Raw genomic sequence first — 19,648 nt, 5'->3', positions numbered from 1 at the left:
GGCCAGGCCACCTGTTCCCCAGTGAGCTGGCAGAAAGGTTTGCCTTCACTCCCTGCATGTACCCGAGTCACCACGTATGGAAACTGCAGTGATAGAGGAGCTTTAATGTACTTTATCTCAGTCTCCACTCCTCGAGGCTCTGGCACAAGTGCCTTGGACAGGGAGGGAGGGAGGGATGGCAGGTGTGGGATGCAAAATACTCCCAAAGTCTCCCCTCCCTTTCACACTGAGCCACATTCCCCAGACCAAATTCGTGTCCTCCCATTCTCTCTTCCCTTACCTTAAATTCTCTCTCAGGAAACTCCTAGGCATTTCCGCAAATGGCCCCCGGAAGGGCACCACCCCATACAGTGACACGCCAGTAACAATCGCCTCCATGCAAAGCCTTCTTCTCCTGCTCCTGTGTGTAAAAGTAGAGGAACAAGTAGAGGGGCAGGGTGTGGATATAGGCTCTTGCGGGTGGGAGCAGGGCAATACCCAGAGAAAGAGTGGGACCTCCCTCAATCGTCTCCTTCCAGGTCTCTCATCGTTCCAGCCTCCTGACCTTCACAAGAGGAGGGAAAATGTATTTGTACAGAATCAGATCAGGTAGGTATAGTCACGCCTGTTGATTTGGGGCCATTGACACAACTCTCTGAATAAGACAGGAAGTAATTATTAGGTCTTTTGGTGCCTTTGATTCTATCATAAAAGGAGAAGAAAAGAGAGAGAGTAGCTGGAGAGAAATATAGATAAATGAAGCTCAAAACCAACTGGGGCTGGACTCTGAATCAATGGAAAATGTGGTGAAGCTGCGTAAGAATGTCTGTCTTAGTCCAGTCAGGTTGCTATAACAAAATACCATAGATGGGGTGGCTTATAAACAACACTTTATTTCTCACAGTTCTCGAGGCTGGGAAGTCCCATGATCTGGACGCCAGCAGATTTGGTGTCGGGTGAGGGCCTGCTTCCTGGTTCATAGACAACCACATTTTCATTGTGTCCTCACAATGTGTTCCTTGCCTCTTCCAGCTTCTGGTGGCTTCTGGCATTTCTTGTCTTGTGGCTGCATCACCCCAATCTCTGCCTTTGTCTTCACATGGCCCTATTCCCTACGTGCCTCTGAGTCTTTTCCTTCTCTGTCATGTATAAGCACACTGTCATTGGATTTAGGGCCCATCCTAAATCTAGGATGTTCTCATTTCAAGATTCTTAGTTTAAATACATCTGGAAAGACCCTATTTCCAAATGAGGTCACATTCACAAACACCAGAGATTAGGACCTAGATATATCTTTTAGGGGCCACAATTTAACCGACTACAGATTATATTCTCACCTGGCTAATTTTCCACTTTCTGTCTGAAACAACCCAGTGAAGATTACACAAAAGGCACCTAAATCCCAGAGAGGGACTTTTCTGGCGGTTCAGTGGTTGAGACTCTGTGCTTCCACTGCAGGGGGCAGGGTTTGATCCCTGGTTGGGGAACTAAGATCCTGCAAGCCGCACACTGTGGCCAAAAAAAAAAAAAACCACTTTGGTAAATATGTGCTTCTTTAGTAATGCATTAAATAACAAGATCGATCTAATGGCAGGCAAAATAATTACCATAATTTCAAACTAGCAAGAAGCATAAATGATATTCTGAAAAACCTGCAACAACTGTGACATAATATGATTAAGCCTATGATTTCTATTGCTGACAAAGTCACAGGTTCTGCTCATACTACCGGGGTCTGTTGCCACATTCATAACCATAGGAAGTGCTAAATTTCAGTCAGAGGTTAATGAAAATGAACACACTGTTTTCTTTTTTATCCAGGTTTACAGAGCACCTGAATTTTCTCCATGGATCCCTTGTCTGTGGACCCCCTGACCTAGATACACACTGTGCCAAGCTTTCCCTTTCTATTGGGTGATGCTTTTTTAAATAATCTGTTCTTCTCTTAGCAACATCAAAAGTACTGGAGAATCACTGGCAGTCAGATCATTTTCTTGTCACCTGGAAAGCAAAGCCACGTGCCAGAGGCCCTGGGTGGGAGACGTCCCCTCTTACACAAAGGAGGAGGGATGGCCACCCCGCCACACCATATGTGCTCAGCCATCCTATCCCACAGTGTGTCCTGGGAGATGCTAGTCCGATGAAATACTCCATGCCGTGGTCAAGTGAGTTTAGGAAATGCGGCAGCAGCTCTCTCCCTTTTAGAAACTCACAATGCTTATGAGCAAAGCAAAGGCTCCGCAGGGTACTACAAAGTGGTTTACCTAACCCCAGCGTGACCCGACCACAGAACCGCCCTCCCCCCTTTATTCCACGGCTGAGCTAGCAGCTTCAGAGAGCACAGAACTCACCCTGGGAAACACCAATTTGTGTAGTATTAAAAGTACCACAAAACAACTACCCAACCAACCAAAATAAACTGGCTTCAAATTAAACCCACGGGTTTTTCCTAGAACAAATCCAGAACTCGCTCCAGGAGGAAAAGAGAAACTGTGTGCCTGGGTAGTTTTTGTCACGTGCAGCAGTGCACACAGTTTAATGAAGACTATACTTCTTCCTGTGTGCCATGAAGGAGTTCTGGGGTCAGCTTCTACCTACTGAGTAAATACCCCTCTCATAATCCCCACTCAACCACGAGAATCACAGTGGTTTTCAATACAACTTTAGTGATCTGATTTTTTAATTAGTACTCGTTTCAAGTCAGAGAATCCACCATAAGTGATCTTAAACATCAAAGCATCAGAAGGTAAAATGGCACAAAACCCAAAGATAGGAATGCAATCAACCCTATCTATCTGTCTGTCTGTCTGTCTATCTCTGTCTGTCTCTGTCTCTAGCTCCTTCTCGCTCTCTCCTCTTTTTCTGGGTCTCTTCGTTCTTCACTTTCTCACTCTAGTATGCTTTTGCTTTAACACAAAGGCTCACGCTCTCTCTCCTTCCTTCACTGAATGGCTGCCCATGTCCCCTTCCCCCACCTCCCAGTACTGACTGACTTCCTCTGATTTTCCAGCCCCTATGGCAGAAAAACACGGCTACCATGAGCTCCTGAGTTTAAAGTCACAAGTACAACTATGACAAGAGAGACAGAAGTCAACCTGGTCCAGCTTGGGTCACGTGTCCCCCTGGCCTGCCAGGAACCACCCTTCCAACATTTTGAAGGGTAGCTGAGGAAGGGGAACCATTTCCACAAACGGGGGTGGGAGGCGGGTAGAGGGGACAGGATGAAAGATACACGACCTGTGTCTATTACATCTGGGAAATTGCTTAAACACAACAAAGATTCACTTGGCTGATCACACACGTGTTATTCATTCCATGACTGTTACCAACCTAAATGTGACTTCAGGCTAGAATGTAATAGGAAATCAGTATACAGGGCAAAATGTGTTCATTCCCTCTTCTCAACTAAACAACGGGGACAAAGGCCTCTTGGAAACAATTAAAATCAGCAGGATAGAAGGTGAGAAAGAATTACTCAAATGCAATGAATAATCATTAATAATTAAAAATCATCCCACCCACACACTGGGATTCTACCTTTATTGTTAATAAGCTAAAGAATCAAGGGCTGAATATTTTTCTGTGTTTATTTTTTAAATTTCTTTCCAAGCATTCTATAACTATTCCCCAAACTCGCCTTCAGTGTGAGCTTGAGTCTAGAGGGGAGATTCTTATTCTCTCATGACATTTCACAACGTGATCCCAATACACCCCCAGGTTCACCTATGTTCCAGCCATTGACGGGATATACTTATGCTAAACATTATTGTTTATCTGAAATTCAAATTTAACTGGCTGCGCTCTATTTTTTGTTTTCTGGCCCCACCACTTGGCTTGCGGGGCAGAATCTTAGTTCCCCGACCAGGAATAGAACCCATGGCCCCTGCAGTGGAAGCAGAGACTCCTAACCACTGGACTGCCAGGGAATTCCCCATGCTCTATTTTCGTTTACTAAATCTGGCAACCCTACCCGGATCACACTTTGTGCTTTCAAACCTCCATGTCCTTGTCATAGGACTCTTCCCCTTAGGATACACTCCACCAGTCCCCTCCCCTTAGCAAACTCAGTCTTCAAGAACCACCTCAAATGCCCTTTTCTCTGTAAAACCTTCCCTAGTTTCCTCAGGTAGTTTAGATCATCCTGCGATATTTTCTCAACTATCTATTAAAGACTTGCAACAGTGAATTGACTACCTGTCTTCCCTGCGGACCGTGAGCTCTTCAAGGGCACTACTGGGTCTGGGTATCTTTGTATCTTCATGCTTGGTATGTAAGAGATACTTAATAAGTGTTTTTGATGGAATGAATTAATGAATTTTTGGTAAATGAACTATTGCTGTTCCCTATGAACAGCCATCCTACTCCTATTTCCCCTCACCACACTGATTCATCTCCTTAAAACAATAGTTTTCAAACCTCGGGCCATTCCTGAGTAGGAAGAAAAATCAATTTAGTGAGTAAAAGCCAGCATGAAATAGAACAGAGCGAAGCGGCATAGAGAGAGGTGGAGAGTAGTCGAATGGAATGGGAAATAGAGGGCAGCTCATGTAGCGAGGCTGAGTCGTGTTCTGTTGAACTTGTTTCAGGCGTGTGTGTGCATGTGTGTGTGTACTAGGTTTTGGTGTAAAATGTATTTCTTACCATAACATGGTCAGAAGAGTACGAAAGCCACTTCCGTGTTAGGAACATCAGGGTGAGCTGTGAGCGCTGGTTAATATTTCTTATGATTTCTTGGCACTCCTTCCAAACATCTTCAGTGGCTCCCCATTTCCTACATTCAAGGCCTTCTATAATCTGGCCCCAACCTATTGCTTAGCCCTCTCTTACCGCCACTAACTGCACAAACCACCCACCCCAGACAAAGGGCCTACTGTTTGCCCATCCCACCCCCCAAATGAACAAGATAAACTCTCTGCTTCATTAATTTTGTTTGCCTTCTCCCACAGTCAGTCCTCCACTCCTGCCATTCCTGATGGCTTGTTGAGCAGCACCCCGCAGGCCTACCAGGCCTGTGCTTGCCCAGCTTCCTGACTAAAGAAAGAGCCTGGAATCAGCAACAGAGACTTAATGAATGGGGGAGCTTACAGGTCTGAAGCAAGGTCCTGGAGCGACACCCCACCACGGCAGGACATGGCGGCAGTCTTCACTCCTGGGGCGGCGGGGGGAAGATTATCAGTTACAGGAGAATTGATGTCAGGTGGACTCATTAGTTACCAGGGAAACCAGCAGATGGGCACGTCTCTCACGGCCCCTTTGATGAAAACAATCACCAGCTGGGGCCCGGGGCAAGTAGGAAGGTCAGTCAGGTGAGTAAGGTACAAGAGAAGCAGGCACTGGTCCAGCAGGGGATGTACAGAGAGCAAGAGAACAGCCATCTTGAGTGGCCTGACCATACACGGCTTCACTCCTCTCTGCCTTTTTTTTTTCATAGAATGAACCCAGCTTCCTGACATCCAATTCAAAGCAAACTCCTGCTTCCTTAAGCCCTCCACAAAATCACCTAAAAGAAACCAAATCCTATAATAGGCACCTCCTAATACCCTCTTACTGAGAAGCCCCTCAGTTCCTTATGATGTGCTTTCTCCCTTGCTGCAGTGAGTAATAAGCCCAAATGCTACAACTAGTGATGTGTTCCTGGTGGTTTTGGCAAGTAGGCATTGACCCTTGGCTCATGGCAAGCACATACATAATGTTTGCTGTAAAATTGTATTAGGATTTTTGTACCACCAGATGAGTCCTTGTTTTTCACGTGGTGAAAATTATCTGGATTGTGTGGCAAATGCTGTTTGGAAAGCACAGAATAAGAAGTTGGTTATGTACACAGTCTATGTTACCTGTGTCAGATCTGCACGAAAAGTGTCAGGCCCACTGCAACCTAAAAGTTCTTTTAATTGGCTGTGTCTTGTTCTCAGTCACACAAATGACAAATCCCTCAAACTGCTAGCTCCACTACTCATGACTGATGTCAATAAGCCATAAAAAACTGAAACAACCAAATGCATTTTGGGGTTTGGGGTTTTATTTTAAACTACCTCAAAGCCTTTTGGAGAAAGATGCAGGGTGTAAGTATAACACAAATGCTTTACATTTGTGTTTCACTTCATAGATTTCAAAGGTTTCTAACATCAATTACTTTCTGGTGATGTTCAATCCCACCAGTCATGACTAAAAGTGGCTTATTTAACATTTGTGCTCATTGTAAAAAGAATGCATATAAATCCAGGAAATGAATGTTTTCTTTCTCCAAAAACTCCTACGTGTTTTTCATAAATGCTGAAAATCAGTTTATAAGCTGAAAATCAACATATAATCAAATTACATGTAATCTGTTCAATCTACTTATATAAATTCTAAGTTCCTTTTATCATCTCCCCTCCTCTCAATAGTCTAGTGCATAGCAGAGGTCTACCAAATAAATTGATACACATTTTAAAGTCAAGTACTAAGTGTCTACTACATACATCTCCTTATTTGGTCTTCAGGCCTACCAAGCAAGACACATATGAGATACAAACTAAAATTAAGCAACATTTCTACAGTGGACTGGATTGTATCCCACCCCACCCCAGCCCCAATTCATATGTTAAAGTCCTAACCCCCCAATCTGACTGTATTTGGAGATAAGGCCTTTAAGGAGGTAATTAGGGTAGTATGAGGTCATAAGTATGAGGCCCTAATCCTATAGCACTGGTGTCTTTATAAGAAGAGGAAGAGACACCAGAGATATCTTTCTCTGTGTGCACACGCAGAAGAAAGCCATGTGAGGACACAGTCTGCAAGCCCGGGAGAAAGGCTTCACTCATCAATCCTGATGGTACCCTAGTCTAGCCCCCAGAACTGTGAAAAAATAAATTTCTCTTGTTTAAGCCACCAGTCATTGGTATTCTGTTTGGCAGCCTAAGTCAAAAAGATAATAAATGGTAAGGAAGGGATTTAAAAGCAGATCTCTGGACACCAAGTCTAGTATTCTAATACACCATGCAAAAGTATTTACTAAATGCCATTTCAGACCTGACTTTAGACTAAGCTCTGCACTTTCCAGGAACTCAGAGAGGTAAAATGAAACCTTTGTACACATATACACTGATGTGCTGTTGTTTCATCATAACTTTTCTCATTGGAAGTGACTGAGACTGGCGCTCTAGCTCAGCCCGCTGGAATTCAAGCTTGCCCAGCGTCAGAAAGTACCCTCACTTACTCTTACTTTCATTTTAACCTGACCTGGTGGCAGCAGCCCTGAGGCCAGAGGCTGTACCATGGACAGGCTGGGATCCAAGTTTTGTCCAGTGTCAGGATCTACCCAAGACTTTCTTCTGCTTTTCTTTTTACCCATCGCTAGGGGCCCTGAGGCTAGAGGATGTAACACAGAATGGCCAGAATTCAATTTTGTCCCAGTGTCAGGATGTACCACACACTTTTTTCTTTCAGTTGAACTTTACCCAGTGGCAGTGGTCCTTAGGCTGGAAGCAGAAGCTCAGTCCTGCCAAAATCCAAGCTCGGTCACTGGGTCCACCACTCCTCTCGATTACTTTTATATTAGCTCTTTATAAATAACAATAACCAAAGAACTGTGTATTCTGCCTATTTCTTGTTACTTTGCATTTCCTTATGCATCCAATGAGCTAACTCCTGAGGAGCTGCATTCATCATTTCTGTATTCCACTTGTGACTTTTTCTACTTCCAGTAACTGATTACAGCACAGCCATCATTCCATACCATGGGTGACCTTGTGGCCAACCAGGAATCAAAGGTTTGTCAAGCCCTGCTCTCTCATCCTTTCTCTTCCCAAACCACATATTTCAGTGAGTCAGGGTCATTCCCCTGAATCCCACTTCTCCTAACGCCAACTACTTGAAGTTAGCCCAAAGGTGAGGTTTGAGGGTATAGTCCTTCAGAATGTCAAGTCTCCCAAAACTTCTGATACTAACTGCCAGGATAGAGTCCAGCTGTAAAGTTAAAAGGCACAGTCTCCAAGGCTGTCCTCACTTATGACAAAAACTGTAAATCCAGCGGGTTCCCAAAACCACCCTAAGGCTTGATCATACACTAAAAGGACTCACAGAGTTAACTGAAAGCTTATACTCATGGTTACAGTTTATTACAGAGAAACGATACAGATAAAAAAAAATTAGCCAAGTGAAGAGACACTTAGGGAAGAGTCTGGGAGGTTTCCAAACATAAAGCTTCTTTACCCTCAGGACAGATTACCCTCCCATCACTGATATGTGACAATATGCATGGAGCATAGCCAACCAGGGAAGCTCACCCAATCTTCAGTGTCTAGAGTTTTTATAGATACTTCCTATGAAGGCATAATTAATTGATTGATTGGCCCCATGTCCTTGAACTCAGCATTCAGCTGTCTCCCTTACCCCAGAGGTAGGGCTGATATCAAGGGTCCCAAGGGGCCCACCAGGAGTCACCTCATTAGCATTAACTAAATTAAAAAGACATTCCTATCACTCAGAAAATTCCAAGGGTTTACAGGTTACCTCCCAGGAGCCAGGGACAAAGGCCAGACCTCTCTTTGGGAAAGGCCAAGTTCTTCACTACAGTCCTTTCATCTGTTTATGTCTTACAGATATGGCTAACAAAGGCAGTTAACAATGAAAAATAAAATTAGTAGCTACATTGAGAGTGTAATAGCTGCCAGGCACTGTATACTCATTTTTGTCTAATTCTCAAAATAACCCTGAAAAGTTGGTGTTATTGGTCCCATATCACCGATGAGAAAATTGAGGCTCAGAAATGTTGCCCCAAGAAAGGGAAAACAACAGATGTGACCCTGTTGACACAGCATAACCCTCGGGCTATTACATCCATCTTGCCCACACATTCACTCATTCCTTCTACAAACATTTATTTCATGTCTACTATGTACCAGGAACTGTTCTATGTGCTGGAGATACAGCAAAGAACAAAACAGACAAAAATCACTGCTCACATGGAATAGATAGTCTAATGGGAGAGGGACAGAAAAATAGCCAATAAGTAAGCAAAATATGTAGCATTTGAATGGTAATGTTGCTATGGGAAAAAATAATAGAGCAACAGGTACATCTTGTTTAGACCTTTATTCAAACATATCAACTGTAACAAAACATCTTTGAGACAAATGGGAAACTTGAATATGGACTAGGATTATATGATACTATTACTTTTTGTTAGATTGGATGGTGGCATGATGTCTGTGTTCTAAAAAACAGGTATTTACCTATTAAAGATGCAGACTGAAGTATTTATGGATAAAATAAGATTTCAATAAGATTGTGAGGAAGGGCCTTTATACTAATATTTCTAATTTTGTGTATGTTTAAAATTTTACATAATACAAAGTTTTAAAAAAAGAAAGAAAGCAATGGATTGGGGGTGGCAGATAGTTCTTGCAACACACTTTATAAGACCAAAGATGTAAATCAGGGAAGGCCTCACTAAGAAGGTGACACTGGAAATACTTGAAGGAGGTAAGGGAGAGGGCTAAGTGGTTCTGGGGAAAGAACATTCCAGGAAGAAGTAGGAGCTAGTGCAGAGCACTGAGGTGGGAGTGTGCCTAGTAGGGCATATTCAAGGAAGAAGGAAGTTCAACTGCAGGGAAGGGATGAGCAATTGATAAAATAGTAGAAGGTGGCATCAGAGAGTTAAAGGGATGGGTGGGGAGGAGAGGAAATGTATGTCCAGGGCCAAACCCAACAAAACATTCACGCCAAACTATGTAAGAATACCTACAAACCAGTAAGAAAAATGCAGGCAACCCAATAGAAAAAGGGACAATAGACTTGATCCTGCATTTCACAGAAAAGGAAAGGGCCAGTAAACACATGAAAAGGTTTTCTACTTTATTAGGCATCAGGGAAATGCAAATTAAAACCACACACACCCACGGAAAGATTAAAATTAAAGGGCAGGCAATACTATGTATTAGTATTGGTGGGTGTATAAATTGGTACAAATTGCAGTGTCTACTAAAACCAAAAATATGCAGCTCTCTTAAGCAATCAGTCCCATTTCTAGGTATATATCCAACAGAAAGCCACGTAAATATTCACCAAACACTGGAGAAGGATGTTCAGAGAAGCACTATTCTTAACAGCCAGAAACTGAGAAATACCCAAATGCCCAGTAACAGCAAAATGGATAAAAAATGGGCTACCTATACAGCATTTAGAATAACAAAGTAAGCAATATAGATGAATCTCACAAAAATAGTGAGCAAAGAAAGCAGACACAAAGGGTTTAATACTGTGTGATTCCAGTTACGTGAAGTTCAAAAACAAGCAAAACTCACCTATGCTGTTAGAAGACGAAATAGTGATTACTATCATGGAGAAAGTGACTGGAAAGGTGCTTGTGGCGGGGGAAGCTGGTAACATCTTGTTTCTTGACCTGGATGCCAGTTAAGTACATGAGTTCAATTTGTGACCAGCCACCAAGTGGCACACATGATTTGTGCACTTTTCTGTATCTATATTATCCGTCAATAAAACGTTTTAAAAAAATCATGCAGGGGCATCTTGGTTTCCTTCTCCGAGCTACTGGTGACAACACCCAGATGCCACTACCCTACCCACCATCCCAAGCCAAATAAGAGGGACACAGAGCACAGTGGATTGTTGGCTTAAAAAGAGTAGATATGCTTTCTCAACTCACAGCTGCAACTTCTACATTTAAAGATGCTGAAACTTTGGCTCATGGAAGAGAGGAATCCACTGCAAAGAAACGGGGCAAAACTATAAACAAGAAATGGAAATATGATGATAGCTATCTTCCCTCAGATGTTAATAAAGGATCTTATTGTGTCTTATGCAACAGAACATTTTGGTATAGAATCGTGATACCAGTTAAGTTGTGGCACCATTTTGAGAACAATCACTTAGAGTTTAAAGAAAAGATGATTAAATATTTTAAATGTAGACATAATGAGCTCTTTAAAAGCCAAAAATTATTACAGCTTTTCAAACTAGAAATGAAAAGGCTGCTGAAGCATCCTACAGGTTTTAATTTCTAACAAGGTAAATACTGATTGCTCCAGCCTACATAAACAAAAAGCTCTTTGGGGTACTCAATATTTTTTTAAAAAACGAGTAAAGGATTCTGGAGACCAAAAAGTGAGAAATCACTGTGGATGATCCCAGTCATGACAGGTCGATTTCTTCTATGACCTCAAATGGAGCCATTGTTTTTAAATTCCAAGAACTAGATAAATCTCTAGCTGAGCCTAGGTTATCAGTCCTTCTAGCTCAGAAAGCTGCTTTTCAGTGACCTGGGAGGATTTGACCAAAGTTAGCTTTTTCCGCTTTGGCACTGTGGGTTTTCTGTTTGTTTTGTTTGTTATTCGTTTTTCCCTTTTTTTCTTTATTCATTTTTTGTTCTTGTTTCTTTATTCTTTTATTTCTACTTTTCTCAGTTTCTCTTTATTTTACTTAGTTTCTTCTTTTTAAATTAGTTTGTTGGTATTTGCTTTTGATTATTCTTAGTTTTTTCTGGCATTGTGTTTTGATTCAGTCATAAAGACCAGTTCATGGGGTGAACTTTGAACTGATTTTCTTTTGATTTGGACCAAGCTTCTCAACAGCTCTTCCCAGATGTAAGCCGACCTTAGGACGCCTCGACTCCAAGCACAGCAGTGAGTCCAGCGTGCTGTGGGGTCTCTGAGCCGTCTCTGTTGAGGAGAGACTCAGATTCACATGGTCTCCTCCAGATCCTCGAGACCATCATCAAGGGAGACTGGGCTACGGTGAAGCTGGCCGGCATATCCTAGCTGGGAAAGCGAGAGCCGTGAAGATCTTTGATGAGACTCAGGGGAACTCCTCCAGCCTCCGGAGACTGTCCCGCAAAGCAGGAATCATGAAGGCTTGGATCATCCCAACATAGTGAAGTATTTGAAGTGACGGAGGCTGAGGAAACTCTCCGCTTGTCAGGAGGACGCTAGTGGAGGAGAGGTGTCTGAGCACCTCGTGGCTCATGGCAGTAGGAAAGCAAAGCAGCTGAAAGCAGAGTCCACCAGGAGGGTACTGTCCACAGAGACTTAAAGGCAGAAAACCTGCTCTTGCATGTGAACACGAACATCAGACTTGGGCTTCAGCAACAAATGCACCTTTTACAACAAGCTGGACACCTTCTGGGGTGGCCCCCTCATGCTGCCCGGAACTCTTCCAGGGAAGAAGCACAGGAAGTCATCCTGTCTACACTGGCCGATGGATTCCTGCCTTTTGAAGGACGGAAACTCAAGGACCTGTGGGAGCGGGTTCTGAGCAGAATATATCACATTCCATTCTTGTCAATGGAATGTGACTATCTGCTAGAGAAATGTCTCATTCTCGATCCCAACAAGAGAGGCCCTTTAGAGCAAACTGTGAAGGATCCGTGGATTACTGTGGGTCATGGCTATGAGGAACTAAAGCTCTACATGGTGCCACTCGCTGACTACCAGGACCCCGGGCAGACTGAATTCATGGCGTCCATGGTTACACGTGGAGACAGAGACCCAGGACTCACTGAGAGGCTGAAAAGACAAGGTAATGTTCCAGTATCTGCTCCTGGGTCATAAGAGATCTGAGCCAGAGGGCTACCAGGTCACCCTGAAGCCTCAGCCTTCAGCGGATCTAACAGCAGCACTCCTTCCCCCGCCCCCAGGAACGGCACAGGGCCCCCGCCAGCTGCAAGCAGCACATTCCCACCTCTAACTGCTGCTCTGAGAACACTCCGAGGAGGAACGCAGATGTGCAGGAGGATCAGGGCACAGGGCGGAGGGCCACAGCGCAGCCAGCGAGCCGGCAGGGGAAGAAGACCGCCGCTGCCGCCCACCGCCCAGCTCCCTCTCCACCGGCACAAATCAGAGCAGGAACCCCCAGTGCTGGGAGAGAGCCAGCCTCGGCCAGGCCTCCGTGCAGAACGGCCAAGGCAGCCTAACCGTGAGGGTCCGGGGCCCCCTTGGCTTCAGCTTCGGCCACAGTGTAACCCGGCCCCGCCTGCACCAGGAATCCAAGTGCAGCCCACGCCGGCCTCCGGCCCCGCCCCACGGAGAGTACCTGTGAGGAGCCCAAGGCCAGCACAGCCCCCAGCCTGTGCCCGAGTCCACCCGTCTACCTGCAAGGTCAGTAGGGAGTGGAGCCCCGGGTCTGTCCAAAGGGAGCTCCGCCCACAGGGGCAGCCCGACAGGTACCAGACCCAGACATTCTGCCCTGAGGTGAGACCCCAGCCTCCGCCAGCGGCAAAAGCCACGATCGGCAGAGGGCCACTGGGAGCTTCTTCAGGAAGTTCAAGTCCAAATCGACAGGAAGAAATCGAGGTTTGCCCGAGGAACCTGAATGAACCTGAAAGCAAAGACAGAGGGAAGACACTCCTCCCTCACGTGGTGAGCAGCCGAGGCAGTGATAAAACAGTGAGCCGCGCTCACTACACTTGAGATGGACGACGGAGACCATGAGCTCCGTGGAGCGGGAGGAGATGATGCGGAGACAGGAGAGGGTGCGGGGGCAGGAGAGGGTGCGGGGGCAGGAGAGGATGCGGAGGCAGGAGAGGATGCGGGGGCAGGAGAGGGTGCGGGGGCAGGAGAGGGTGCGGGGGCAGGAGAGGGTGCGGGGGCAGGAGAGGGTGCGAGGGCAGGAGAGGGTGCGGGGGCAGGAGAGGGTGCGGGGGCAGGAGAGGGTGCGGGGGCAGGAGAGGGTTCGGGGGCAGGAGAGGATGCGGAGACAGGAGACGGTGCGGGGGGCGGGGGGGGCGGGGGGGGCGGGCGGCGCTCCAAGCGAGCAGCTGCAGGTGCGGTCAAAGCAGGACCAGCCGCTGTGCGGGCAGCCGGGACTCGCGAGCAGGGAGGGCGGCCTTCCGACCCGGGGGATCGAAACGCGGACCCTGGTCTCCACAGCTTCCAGAAGCATCGCCTCCAGAAGCATCGCCCGGGGACCAGAGGAGGGGCGCTCCGTGCTGAGGCCGCGCTCGCCCACCTGGTCCAACTCGCAACCAGGCCGAGCGCCTCCCTGGAACCCTGCTCCCGCCGCGGCCTCTTCCTCTTCTCTTCCACCCAGTGCGGAGGCGCGATGCCCTGTAAGATAAACACAGGCGACTCTAGTGAGAACACACGGCTGTTTACTCAGAGTCGGTGGAGTGGCCACCATCACTTGCGTCTGGTGGGGACCCCAGGCAGGCAGGCAGGGCGGTGGGAAGCTTGCAGGTGGAACGGGAAGGCTCGGGGTGCGTTGATGGAAGCTGCTGGCCAGCGGCCCCCTCTCCTCCCCGCTCCACTGGGACACCGAGACTGGATCTCTGGAGTTCCCCGGGAGGGGCTCGGGCCCCTAGCAGGGCCCACTTCTACTTTACCTGCTCTGCCCCACTTTCCCCTCCAAGCAAACCACCAGGGCAGCCTGCCCCGACCTCGGCCCCTGGGCTGCAGAGGTGAGGGGGGCGCCTCTGGTCTCCTTCCACCGCGAGCCCTGAGCCCTCCCTCCTTCCCCAGAGCTGGCGTTTCTCCACAGGGCGCTGTGCAAGGGGTGGCTGTCCTCCTTGCCAGCTCTGTGCCATCCCTCCCCCACGCACTCTGGGGCTGGGAGTGTGGAGGGGCTGCAGGGACATTAGGCTCCCCTGGGGCCCCTGGGTCGTTGGTCTCCCTGGTGACAGGGACACAGCAATCTCCGTTCCAGGAGAGCCTTTGTCTGAAAGCACCACTACACCACCACCCACCATCCTCTTCCCCATCGCTTCCCTGGATTGCACTGATCTGGGCCACATCTAGTTCCTCTGCAGTGAGCTCCTCCCACCGGACGCTGCTGCCTCATCTTTGTCTCCCAGCCGTCCCTTCCTGACAGTGTCGCCTGTCCGTGGGCTGGGGGACAGATTGGGCAGAGCGGCTCCCTGCCTGCTAACCCCGCAGCTGGCGTGGAGACGGATGGTTATGGGCGCTGGCCGGTGATGGCGCTGCACCCCTGCCTTAGACCAAGGGCTCCCCTTCCCTCCACTCCCTATTCCTGCCCTGTGGAACAGCCTGGATGCTCTGAGGGGTCCAGGAAAACATGGCTTTGCTCCCAAATGGGGGGGGGGGGCCAGGGGGACCCCAGCAAGTGGCCCCTCCCCTCCCAGCATCCCCTCCTGCACTTAGTTTCTCCTGGGATCAAATGCATAGTAATGAGAATGTTTTGAGGGGAAAAACTTTAGTCCTCTATAAAGACTTTTAATCTGAGAGGAATGGGGAGACACTGGAGAGTTTTCACAGAGAACTGACATAAGCTGATTTATGCTTTATCAGGAAAGCAAGAGTTTGGCATTTTCATCTCCCATGGGGTGAGGCAACCTCTCCATCCCACTATGGCTAATAAGGTTGGGGAAAGACCAAACATCCAAGGGATTGCAGATGCAATACACAAGTGTCCATAAGAGAAAGTATATCAGATGAGAACCAGTGAATGAACTATGATTATAAAATTACCAGACTGATTTCTGTGGCTTTAATTCAGAAGGAAATCCAAAAGAAAAATTATAAAAATGTCTTTTGCTTTTAGTAACTGTTTTAGCCTCCTAAAAAAAAGACCTTAAATTATTAACATTCATTTGGATATTTGTTTGAATATTATTGACAACATGATAAAATTTTTACTGTAAAATGTTTTTATGATATAGATATATCTGTATACACATATAGATATAGGTAAACATATATATAGAGAGAGAGAGAGAGAGAGAGATAGGGAAACACTAGAACCCTGACAATATCTTTTAACACCCGCTTTGATCCAGCTATAACTAGAGGTGAATAGAATAAACTCTTGGAATTCCCAGGTATTCATAAAAATTAATTACCTTTTGGGTTTCAGTTAGTTTGAGATGCGTTTCCATCACTTGTACCCAAGAGATTCTAGAATAAAAAATATATGTATTTAAATATTATTGGTATTTAACATTTGTTGATTCTATTAGTTTGGACTACAGACATAAATGGACTTACATGAGAGACCTTTAATATCATAAGTAAATGAGTTAATAAAAACGGAAATGATTATAGATGTCTTTTTATAACCCTCATATCTACAGCTATTACAAATTTTATATTTTAAATTTTTCCAAAGTTTTTCAAGTTTAGTTTTTCCTAATGGGTGTAGGTGGGACACAAGCATGTTTAACAAAAAGAACAAAGAGGTCTAATGTGTCTTGAAAAATTATTTTTAAGTTACAAGCAAGACAGGTTCTATTCATTCCTGGAAAGGAACTTGTTTTGACATAGATTTAACATTAGTGTGTGAAAGAAAGAATAGATTTAAAAAATTAAGCTATTTATAACAATGTGGGAAAAAAATGAGTAAAGGAGATTAATTTGTGATTTAAATAAATATAGTAATAGCATAAAATTAAGGCTCATCTACCATCTGATGCCCTCTTATTCTCAATACACACACACGTGCACGCGCGCGCGTGGGTGCACAGCAAAACGGTTACTCTGCTCTAAGGGTTCTAGGACACTAAAGTTAAATAGTGTATAAAAATGTGTATAAGAATTTTATGAGACACTTCTCACCAATCATCAAAAAATGAACAAGGGCATTTACCTCCACTCCCCTCCTATAACTCCTAAAATGACAGTAGAGGGAATAATTTACAAGGTCAAACCACAAGGATAAGCAGAAATGGCAGGAAGACAATAGCAATGAAAGTTTGGAAGCAAGAATGCGTGTGTATGAGTAGTAACTTTTCTGCAAACGTGGGAAGCCAAAACCTAACCAGCAGCAACAGAGTGTGAGCAAGCTCTTCCCTGCTGCGGCCCCTGGGAAGCTCTGGACCGGAGGCGTCAGGGACCCTGTAGAGGATCAGGTGGGTGAAAACTCGGGGGAGTCAATGCGAGTCTGAACACAGAGTGGCTGGAAGTCCATATCCACTCCACTGGTTGAAGACTGGAGGTTTACTCCCTGGAGATGCTCATTCAACAAAGCCCTGGCCTCTAGGGCCCCAGCCTCCCCTGTAGGCAGTAAGGCTGTGCTGAAAACACGGGAACAAGTGAGAATCTACACACCAGACAGTGAGCCTCTTGTCCACTAGGCTCCCTGAATACTGGGGGTTAATTTAGGGTGCAGCTTTCAGGCTACCTTTACTCTCTTCTTACTGTTTATATGTTTTTGAGTTCTTTACAATGACATGTATGTAGTTAAAATTTAGGTGGTGAATTATTTCCAACCTATAATTCTATATCTAGCCACACTATCAACCAATTATAAGGGTAAACTGAAACCTTGATCTGAAATGTAAATTTACCTCCCAGATATCACTTAGTAGGAAACTTCTGAAAGCTGCACTCCATCAAAATGAGGGAATAATACAGGGGTGGGGTAGATATAAGATCTAAAAAAATAGAGGATCCAATATATGTAAGGAATGAAAGGAATTGTCAGGATGAAGGTAAGGGAGATGCCAGGGCCTAGAGAAGAAGTCCAGATTGGAGCAAGAGAGAGGAAGGCTCCAGGAGCCATGGATGCCATCAGAAGAGCCGACTCTTCCACTAGGCACAATAGACACAGTGCCAAGGGCCCATGATACCTTTAGGGACTTACAAATATATTTTCTTTTTAATTCTTTTAAAATTATGAAAAATTTTAATAACTGAATATATAATAATGAATCCAGCCTAGATTATATTCATTGTTATGCCAATGCAGCTGTAGAGTATAATTTTTATTTTTTATGGAGGAAGGGGCTCACAAAGGCAACACTGCCTAGGATCTACAAAAGTCATAATGTGGCCCTGGCCTCCAGGGAAAAAAAGAAATTGGGTAGCTTTATTTGAACAGATGGAACAGTGATTTAGACTTCAGTCAGAATTTGGCAGAATGGACTTGTAATAAGTACACAGAAAAAACTAAGCGAAGAAAAAATAAGAAAATACATAGTAAAGGGAAGACAAGTCTATAGGAAAGGAGATGTAATCTTAATATATACTAGATCAGCAGTGAACAATACATTGTCAAAATAAGCACTGAAAATTGATATAATATACATTTCTAGATTAGGAAGACAGGAAAGGGGGATGTGTGTCCAACTGTAAGAAAACCAACTCATCTTCTACAGTAGGAAGGAAAGAGAAAAAATAAATGGAAAAGTTAAGAAACAGTATTAGACAAATGAACTTATTTACAAAACAGAAATAGACTCACAGATATAGAAAACAAACTTACGGTTACCAAAGGGGAAAGGGGGGTGGGGAGGGAGGGATAAATTAGGAGTTTGGGATTAACAGATACACACTACTATATATAAAACAGATAAAAAACAAGGACCTACTGTACAGCACAGGGAACTATCTTCAATATCTTGCAATAACCTATAATGGAAAAGAATCTGAAAAAGATATATATACACACACACATATACATAAAACTGAATCACTTTGCTGTACCCCTGAAACTAACACAACATTGTAAATCAACTATACTTTAAAAAATAAATAGTATTAGAGACATGTTATAGAAATGTGAAGCTAAATAATAGAGGAAACAGTTAAAAGAGGTGTAAGTTGTTGCCTTTGGGGAGTGACAATCGGTGGTGGTGAAGACTAGAACAGGGTGCTGGCTTGCATTATGACTTATATAACATTTTACTTCATGATGGAGAACATATGTTACTTTAATGAAATTAAAATTAAAGGAACTATAAGCATTGCTGAGTGTTAATATACTCACTTGAAGAATTTTCTATTTTTCTAAGTATTTGTGTCTTAAATTTGTAAAAGTTTAGAAAGTGCAAAAATGACTGAATTGCACGTTAGAACACTTAGAACCCATGAAAGATGTGCTCGTGGGACATTAAAGAGACTGAGTAGACTGTGAGGCCAAAGTGAAATTCTAACATGATGGAGATGAAGAGAAATACTTCAGAACGAGGGAAATGACTGAAAAGGAGGAAAGTGAAAAACGCTGAACCTAATCAAACAGAAGTGCCAGAAACAGCCAATATGTTAGAGTCAGTATGGAAGAATATAAAAGAGGTTATAAATATGAGCTCCCTAACAAGACACTGAAGGAAGAGCAAAACAAGAGAATAAATACCATTAATATTTTATGAACGACTATTATGGTCTGTTAAAATGGCATATATTAGGTAGGATATAGTATATCAAAAACCTTGAAGATATTTGAAAATCTATTCCCAGAAAATTACCCTCCCCCCAAAATTTAGAATGTGTCTTTCATGGATTCTTTGAAGTCCTTAACAACTTTCCAACAACAGCATGTTCATACCACAATGCTGTGCGCTCATCCACGGATGGGTGAGCCGTGGGATTTTGAAAAGGAAATAAGAAAAAAAGATACTCTGAGCCAAAACAAAAGCAAAGAAAATGGTTCTTCTCTCAGACATGAATAAATAGTTATGTATAAAATAATGAGTGTTTAAAGAAGTCCACACCACTTTACGGAAGTAGGGAAAGAAAATTCTGCAGACCATAGCATATTGAAGAGGAAAAAAATCTAGGCAAAGCAGAGAAGAGTTATGATGAAGGTATCAGTGAGCAGTGAGGTACAAGCCAGAAGTTTTCAGACCACCCTACCTATAGCACTCAAGGCAATTTGGGGCTTCCCAGGGACTGGAACGAATTTAGAGGCCCAGGAGACCCTCAAATGCTGAGCAAAATATTACAAAGTAGTTTTCCTTAATAACCTGTTAAAGCCAGATAGTAAAAGCAAGTTGCTTATGTAC

Source organism: Balaenoptera borealis (genome assembly GCF_965194805.1).
Source record: "Balaenoptera borealis genome assembly, chromosome: 10".
NCBI classification, from domain to species: Eukaryota; Metazoa; Chordata; class Mammalia; order Artiodactyla; family Balaenopteridae; genus Balaenoptera; species Balaenoptera borealis.
Note: the sequence above shows the minus strand (reverse complement) of the source record.